We start from the raw sequence: 7001 nt of genomic DNA on the forward strand, positions 1-7001 counted from the left end.
GAGAGAGAGAGAGAGAGAGAGAGAGAGAGAGAGAGAGATCAGTACAATATAATAGATAGATATGTTCTCAGAATCGAAACTTTTTATTTGTAAAGTTTGTTCATCACCGATTTTATTAGATTCCGTCCACTTTCTCTTACACATTTTTGAACGTTTTTTCCTAGGCACACCTACATATCGAAAGGTCGTTCGAATTGTAGGAAAGTTAGGGATTAATGTCAAATTTGATCAGTAATATGCTTTTCTAGGTTCCTCATATATTACAGCCAAATCTGCGTTAAAACGACTTTATCAAATTCTGGTCACTATTCCACTTATTAACGAGTGAGAGATTTTCCCTGTACATATATATTTCAAATACGACTCCTCTCAAAGATTTAATTCTTAAACCTAAAAGTATTTTAAGTCGATAACAACAGCGTCTTCTTTTGTGAATTCATTTCTGTACGTTCAATTAATTCTATTCTTTTCTTTTCTTTTTAATATCATTAGTACCATCCAGCTAGTAAGAAACAGTCTGAATAGTAAAAGTTTACTATAAACAGTATATTGTCAAAGAAAAATTGGACATTATCTTAACATTCTAACGTATGCTCCTTTCTACACGATGTTTATTCCTATTTTTCTTAGAACAATAATCTTTGAAAAAAAAAATTTGGCAGGAGAGTTTTTAATCTGTGATTTTTTACAGTACACCCACTATACATAAAGCCTTTTTTTCCATCCGGCTTCACGGGCCTTTGTGAATAAACCGGCCTGGTCTACCCCTGTCAATCTGGATATTTCTTTGTTCCATGCTCAAAATAACTCGATGAAATAAATGTTTATTCTACTTATCCAACAATTTTTGGTTCTCCACCAAGGCGTTCCTCACCTTGCTTCTGATAGATTTCATGAGTATCTGAGTAAGTATGAGATGCTTGAGGCCATCCAATAGATGCAAGAAGCTATAGATAGCATTAATGCATGACCGTTAAACAACGATTCGAACTTAATACTGAAAAACCAAGGCCATTCTTATTGGTTTCAAGCGCCTCCTTTATTTCCTCCCTTATTATCCCGTACCTTTCCTTAACAACCGACCGATTCATTTCTATCCTGCAATAAAAAAAAACCTTGAACCTTGAAGTCACCTTAAACTAAATCCTCTCCTGGAATAATCATATTTCCCAGATCACACGCAAATCCATAACTGTACTCGAACAATTCCTAACACTCCGTTCAATTCCTCAGAACACCAGTCAGCTCCTAGTATCCTCTCTCGTTTTACCCCACTTTGACTACGGTTCCTTGGTCTACAGAAGGCTACTGCTGGTCTAAAGTTGAGACTAAAGACTTATGAATTCCTTCGTATTATTTATCTTAGGGTTTCCCTGGTGTTATCACTCTTCCCCGTGGTATACTGAGTTGAAGTGCCTCTGTCCAACCTCCCGAAGGCAATTCCTTCTTGGTGTTTTTCTATTCCAAGTTCTTAAAATAAAAAAACCTACTAATATCCTTGATCTCCTAACTCTCCGTTCATCCATCAATTCACTTCCAACACCAGATACCAACCAATTAAATTATATATGCCCTCCCATAGAACCGCCTCCTTCAGCAAATCCTTCTTTATAAGTCTAACCTCCAACTGGAATTCTCTTCACATCTTCATTCGCCAATCCTCATCCATTCTCTCTTTTAAACAACACCTATTCCTTCACCTCTTCACGAACAATATAAATAGGCACATGTTGATTACCATTACAAATAGTAGCTAAACTAAGACTTAATTTTATTTTGCTTACTGAAAAATTTTCAATGTTTGTTAGAAAAATAATCATAATGGGTGAATTATGTATTTATTCTCAATGGACATATACCCAAGGATAAAATTATTTTTTCATTTCACTGAATTTCAAAAGGCAATCCACGCAAGTTCATAGTTTTAGTTAATTTTACAATGTAGCTCGATGTAAGTTATTTTTTACGAAGACAGCGATACTTGCTACTGTTAATTGTTTTAAAGGTAAAATAAACTTATACTTATAATCAAGCGATTTCGGAAGTGGAGTGGGAAGGTAAGATGTCCTCTTATAATTTTCGGTGTTATGATCTCCATCAGAGAATGAAGAGTCTTCGTACATTATAATACATTCGTTATAAGTTAATGTTTTAAAGGCAATAGAAGAAATCAAATTTTTAAATGTAGTAGCTTACTGTTTAATGAGTAATTCTTCACTTTTGTTTCTACTCCATTCTTTTTTATTTTTACTTAATTTTCTCTGGGTCTTGTAGATCGCATAGTATAACATGTAATTACAGACTAAGTTCCTCCAGCCAGAGTTTCTTAATAAAGCACTGTTCTCTCAAAACTTAAGGATTGGATTTTAATTCAGTATTCCTGAGATATAAAAGGAATTTCTATAAGCAATTGTCTCAGGAAAAAGTCAATATTTTGAGAACCCCCTTTCATTAGATATGAATTAACAAACAGATATATTTTAACAGAAATTCTTACTTTACTGATCGCACCGCTATAGTTCGCATCCAATTCATTGTTAAAGAATTCCTTTAAAGACACTCCATGAAAACTGAGTTCTTTACTAAAAAAGCAATTCTTAAGATTGCAATGTCAGTAAAAACTGCTACAAAATAAAATAAAAAAGAAAGTTAAAGTGTTATAACCATGTAAAAGTTCATTGTTTTGCTCTCTTGATTTTAAAGAGCCCTCAAGAAAATAGCTGGTCGTAAGGTCAACGTTTACAACAGTCACTTCCTTTTATTTCTAACTGCCGCAGAGCGGTCGAGCGCTCTCAAGGGATTGGGTCAAGGAAAAAATGCCACCTTCCACAGACACCTAAAGATATTAATTAGGAATTTTTTTCTTGAATTCTTGACCATAATGAAGAATGAACTGACAAAATATTTTTTTATGTTCCCGTTATTCGGACAATAAAATGGCTTTTAATAATAAATTGCAAAAATGACCACTGTGGTTAAAGAATTTAAACAGTAATAAAATTAATTATTCCTCAAGTAATCTACCATTTCTGAACTAAGAACAACTTATTTCTTCATTATAAAGGTACAATGACTATTCCAAATAGAAAACGTTTCGCTTTCCAAATTGATAAAGTGTGCGGACTACGCACAGAAAATGTGTTCAACATTAGGTTGCTTAAAAATGCAATTTGAGGCACTTTGTTTATGTATTTATCCGCTGAAATCTATCAACTAACACTCAAGCATCAAGAAATATAAACAAAATCAGTTCTTAAAAGAGGTTCTCACGAAAGCAAGCCTCCCCCGGACCACCCTCTAGCGGACCACCATTTGGGAAACAGTACGCAGTTAAGTAAGGAACCTGGTATAATTTCTTTTCAGGACTTAGCATACACGATGTGAATTATGATCATGCATGTCACAAAATCATTTACTTAGCAATATTTTTCCCTCACATCAAAATACCATTTAATGTGACTTATGATATGGCATTCTCTCAGAATAAACTAAATTTTCTAATGGAGAGAGTATATTTGGAAAAATTGATTAGAAAAAAAAAAATCATTGGGTCGATGCATACACAGCATAGTATAATAGTATAGTAAAAAATAGTATACATAAATTATAGTAAAACAATTGTTAGGAATAGTCTTATTAATCTAAAATATACTGTTGTTATATATTTTAGTTTGTTATTTTTACCTAATATATTTTTATTATTTTTTGCTATATTTCATCATTTTTTCCATTATTTTCTTTTATCTCTCTAAATTTATTTCATTTCTCAATATATATTTCCTCTTATCAAATAAAAGATAAAATTTATCTGAAAGATAAATTAATACAATATAATGCAAGACACACGTATAAAAGATATAAATTCAGGAATATAGGGACTGAAAATTAATAAATATAACAAATGATAAACTTATATCAAGTGATAAATATAAACAAGTAATAATAATAATAATAAATAATAAAAAAAAAAAAAGAGGCTGTGGAAAATAAAATAATAAAAAATTAAACAGCTTGTCTGACAATAATTTTTTTTAATAACCTGTTTCTAAAATGGCCCCATATTATGACTAATTATTCTTTACATAAATTCTCCATGTCAAAAAAAAAATTTACATGAATGGTTATACATATTCGATCGATATATAATTTTAAAAATATATAATTATAACTGCACCCCTAAGCCCACGAAGTGTCAGGGACGCAGTAACGAAGTATTGTTACTAGACCAACGATAGTGCAAGGAGGTGATTTGGTCATGATCACACTAGACCGCCAGATTTTTATCCAATTAAAGGCGTCCACTTCATAAGGCTGGGTACCCTTCATTAGGTTAATACCCCGAAGGGCTCCTGAACAGGGCTCCCACAGGGCTGGCTCACGCCTATAGTACACCAGAAAATAATTATTTGACAAAGTCGGCAATATTTTTAATACCATGTGTATTAATTCTTCTAGATTTCAAGTTGCTACTTAACAGTTCAGGATTAGGGACATTGCAAAGGAGATAACAGTAGGCACAGCGCAGTGAAATAATGCAGAAAAGATGGTTATAATAAACACTCGCTCCTAATGTTTAGGTATCATTTAAAAAAAAAATAGTAAAATCATAATTAATTTAAGTAGGATTTCGTTTATTATTTCTACATATTTTTGACAAATAAGATAAAAACACTTAAGATTAATGGGGAAAAAAAGAAGACATTTTGAACTTTAATTCAAGAGTTTGAATATGAAAATTTGTGTTTATCTTTTTCGATATATTCCCATCATATTATTCAAGATAAAATTTAGATTTAGATTTATGGCGAAATGTCAAATTTTTAAATTAGTTAATTCATACATAATTGTAAAATTACCTGTCAATAGTAAATTATATTTAAGTAACTTATAATTAATTCATTTAAAGTATAATTTTATTTTAGACATTTTTATGTTTATAATTTACATATTTATTATTTATTTTATTTTTTTTAGAACAATGTTTTGGATAGTTGGAAAACATCTATAAATGTTGTTCAGATATTGAAATAAAGTAAAAACGTGATAATAACTTCTTCCAGAAAAATAAAAATAATATAAATTTGTCAATTCTTTTTGGATTTTTGAAAATCAACCAGTGATCATATAACTTTTTGATATCAATTGAAAAATCGCACATATACCTAATCAGACATTTTATTTCTGTGAATTTGTTTATCAATATATTAGATTAATTACAACTTTGTAATAGAAGATTTTAATGGTGATTAAATAAACAGACACTTATAAAACACAACTTCTAAAGAAAAATATACTGTAAAAATTCTGCTTAGTAATGAAACAATGGAATACAAAATATCTATTTCAGATGGAACACTTCAATAATTTGAATTTTTTCTTCAAAAACTCCCTGATTCCTGAATACGATAAAATTATTTTCCATATAGGCATTCCATCATTATCCTAAGACAATAAATAATATACATTTATCAGAGAGAAGAAATGAGGCCGCAGCTATTGAACGCCATGGTTCACAATACTTTTTATAGAATGCGCTCTAACTAAAAGGATCCTTTGAAACAAAGGATCACATGCATCAAGAACTTTCATAATGTATCCTATATCCTGTATCTTTTCCCCCTGTATTTTTAGGGGGAAAATAAAATAGCTTCAATTATGGCTCTTAGAAATTAATTATTATATATATGTAATACAGTTGTGAACTTCAATAAATAATTTTTTTTAAAAATAAAAATGCTAAAACTGGAACTTAAAATAGATAATTTTAGTGCATCTGTAGATAATTTGAGCATTATAGATCACTGCGTCTAAAATACTTAAAATATTTCGAGCCAATTGTAGGAAATTTATTTAGTAAAACTAAGAAACTTACTGTAGTAAACATTTCATTATTAGGTCAAATTCGTAAAGATTACTGAAGTGGGTAAAAAGAATAAAAAATAAAGTAGAAATATTAGTATAAGAAAGGGTTATTTATGTTGTTGTTTTTTAAAATTAAATTGATTTTAATTTTAATGTTTTTAGTTTTTATTTATAAGCATTTTATATTTTAATCGACTGCTATTCACTAGACTATCAATAAATGTGAATCGGGTATCCATACTTTAGTTCAATTATCATGTCAAGTTTCCTTAGGCAATTAATGTCCAATTTATATGTAAACCAGGGCTAAGAATGGAAAATAAGATTTTAAGATTATAAGAATCAACATAATCCAATGAAACAAACTTCATGAAAGAAAAAATCTCTTCTGGTTAAATATTAAGTTTTATCCGAGCGTAATACAAAACTAAACCGTATAGATACTACTTAAAATAAATACTCAGGCCTTCAAATGAATATTTAGTTCTCAGTCGAATTATTAAAACGAATTTTAAAATGTAAAAATAGTGAAACAAAGATAAACATCGACTGTCAAGTCCTTGTTTACTCATCCAAAGAGTGACTTGTTTGTGCAGTACACATTTCTCTAGAGAGGAATATTCATTGATTCCTTGTATGAGTAGAAGAGATTTTTTTTTTTGATAGTTTTTATGTTCTATTTAATTAAGTTATAATAAAAGATGAGCAGTAAAGTATTATGTAATTTTTCATAATAAATTAAATTAAATTATTTAAAGTTTGTCCTGAAATTCAAGTACAGTTGCAAAACAATTGTATAAAATGTTGTTAGGTTTTCAATAATAAATTAAATATTTTATTTAAATCTCTTCAGTATAATATAAAGGTATTAGGTACACACAACAGATATTTTTTATCTTTGGAAGATGTTTTTTTTAGAAATTTTCCAACTTTTCTCTTCCAAAGTATATAAAGGGAATATATAATAAGGACCAATTGAAAATCCTTGTATGAGTAGAAGAGATTGTTTTTTAAATAGTTTTTATGTTCTGTTTAATTAAGTTATAATTATAGTTATAATAAAAGATGAGCAGTAAAGTATTATGTAATTTTTCATAATAAATTAAATTAAATTATTTAAAGTTTGTCCTGAAATTCAA

Source organism: Halyomorpha halys, unplaced genomic scaffold (genome assembly GCF_000696795.3).
Source record: "Halyomorpha halys isolate HHAL.00 unplaced genomic scaffold, Hhal_1.1 Scaffold1791.1, whole genome shotgun sequence".
Classification (NCBI taxonomy): Eukaryota; Metazoa; Arthropoda; class Insecta; order Hemiptera; family Pentatomidae; genus Halyomorpha; species Halyomorpha halys.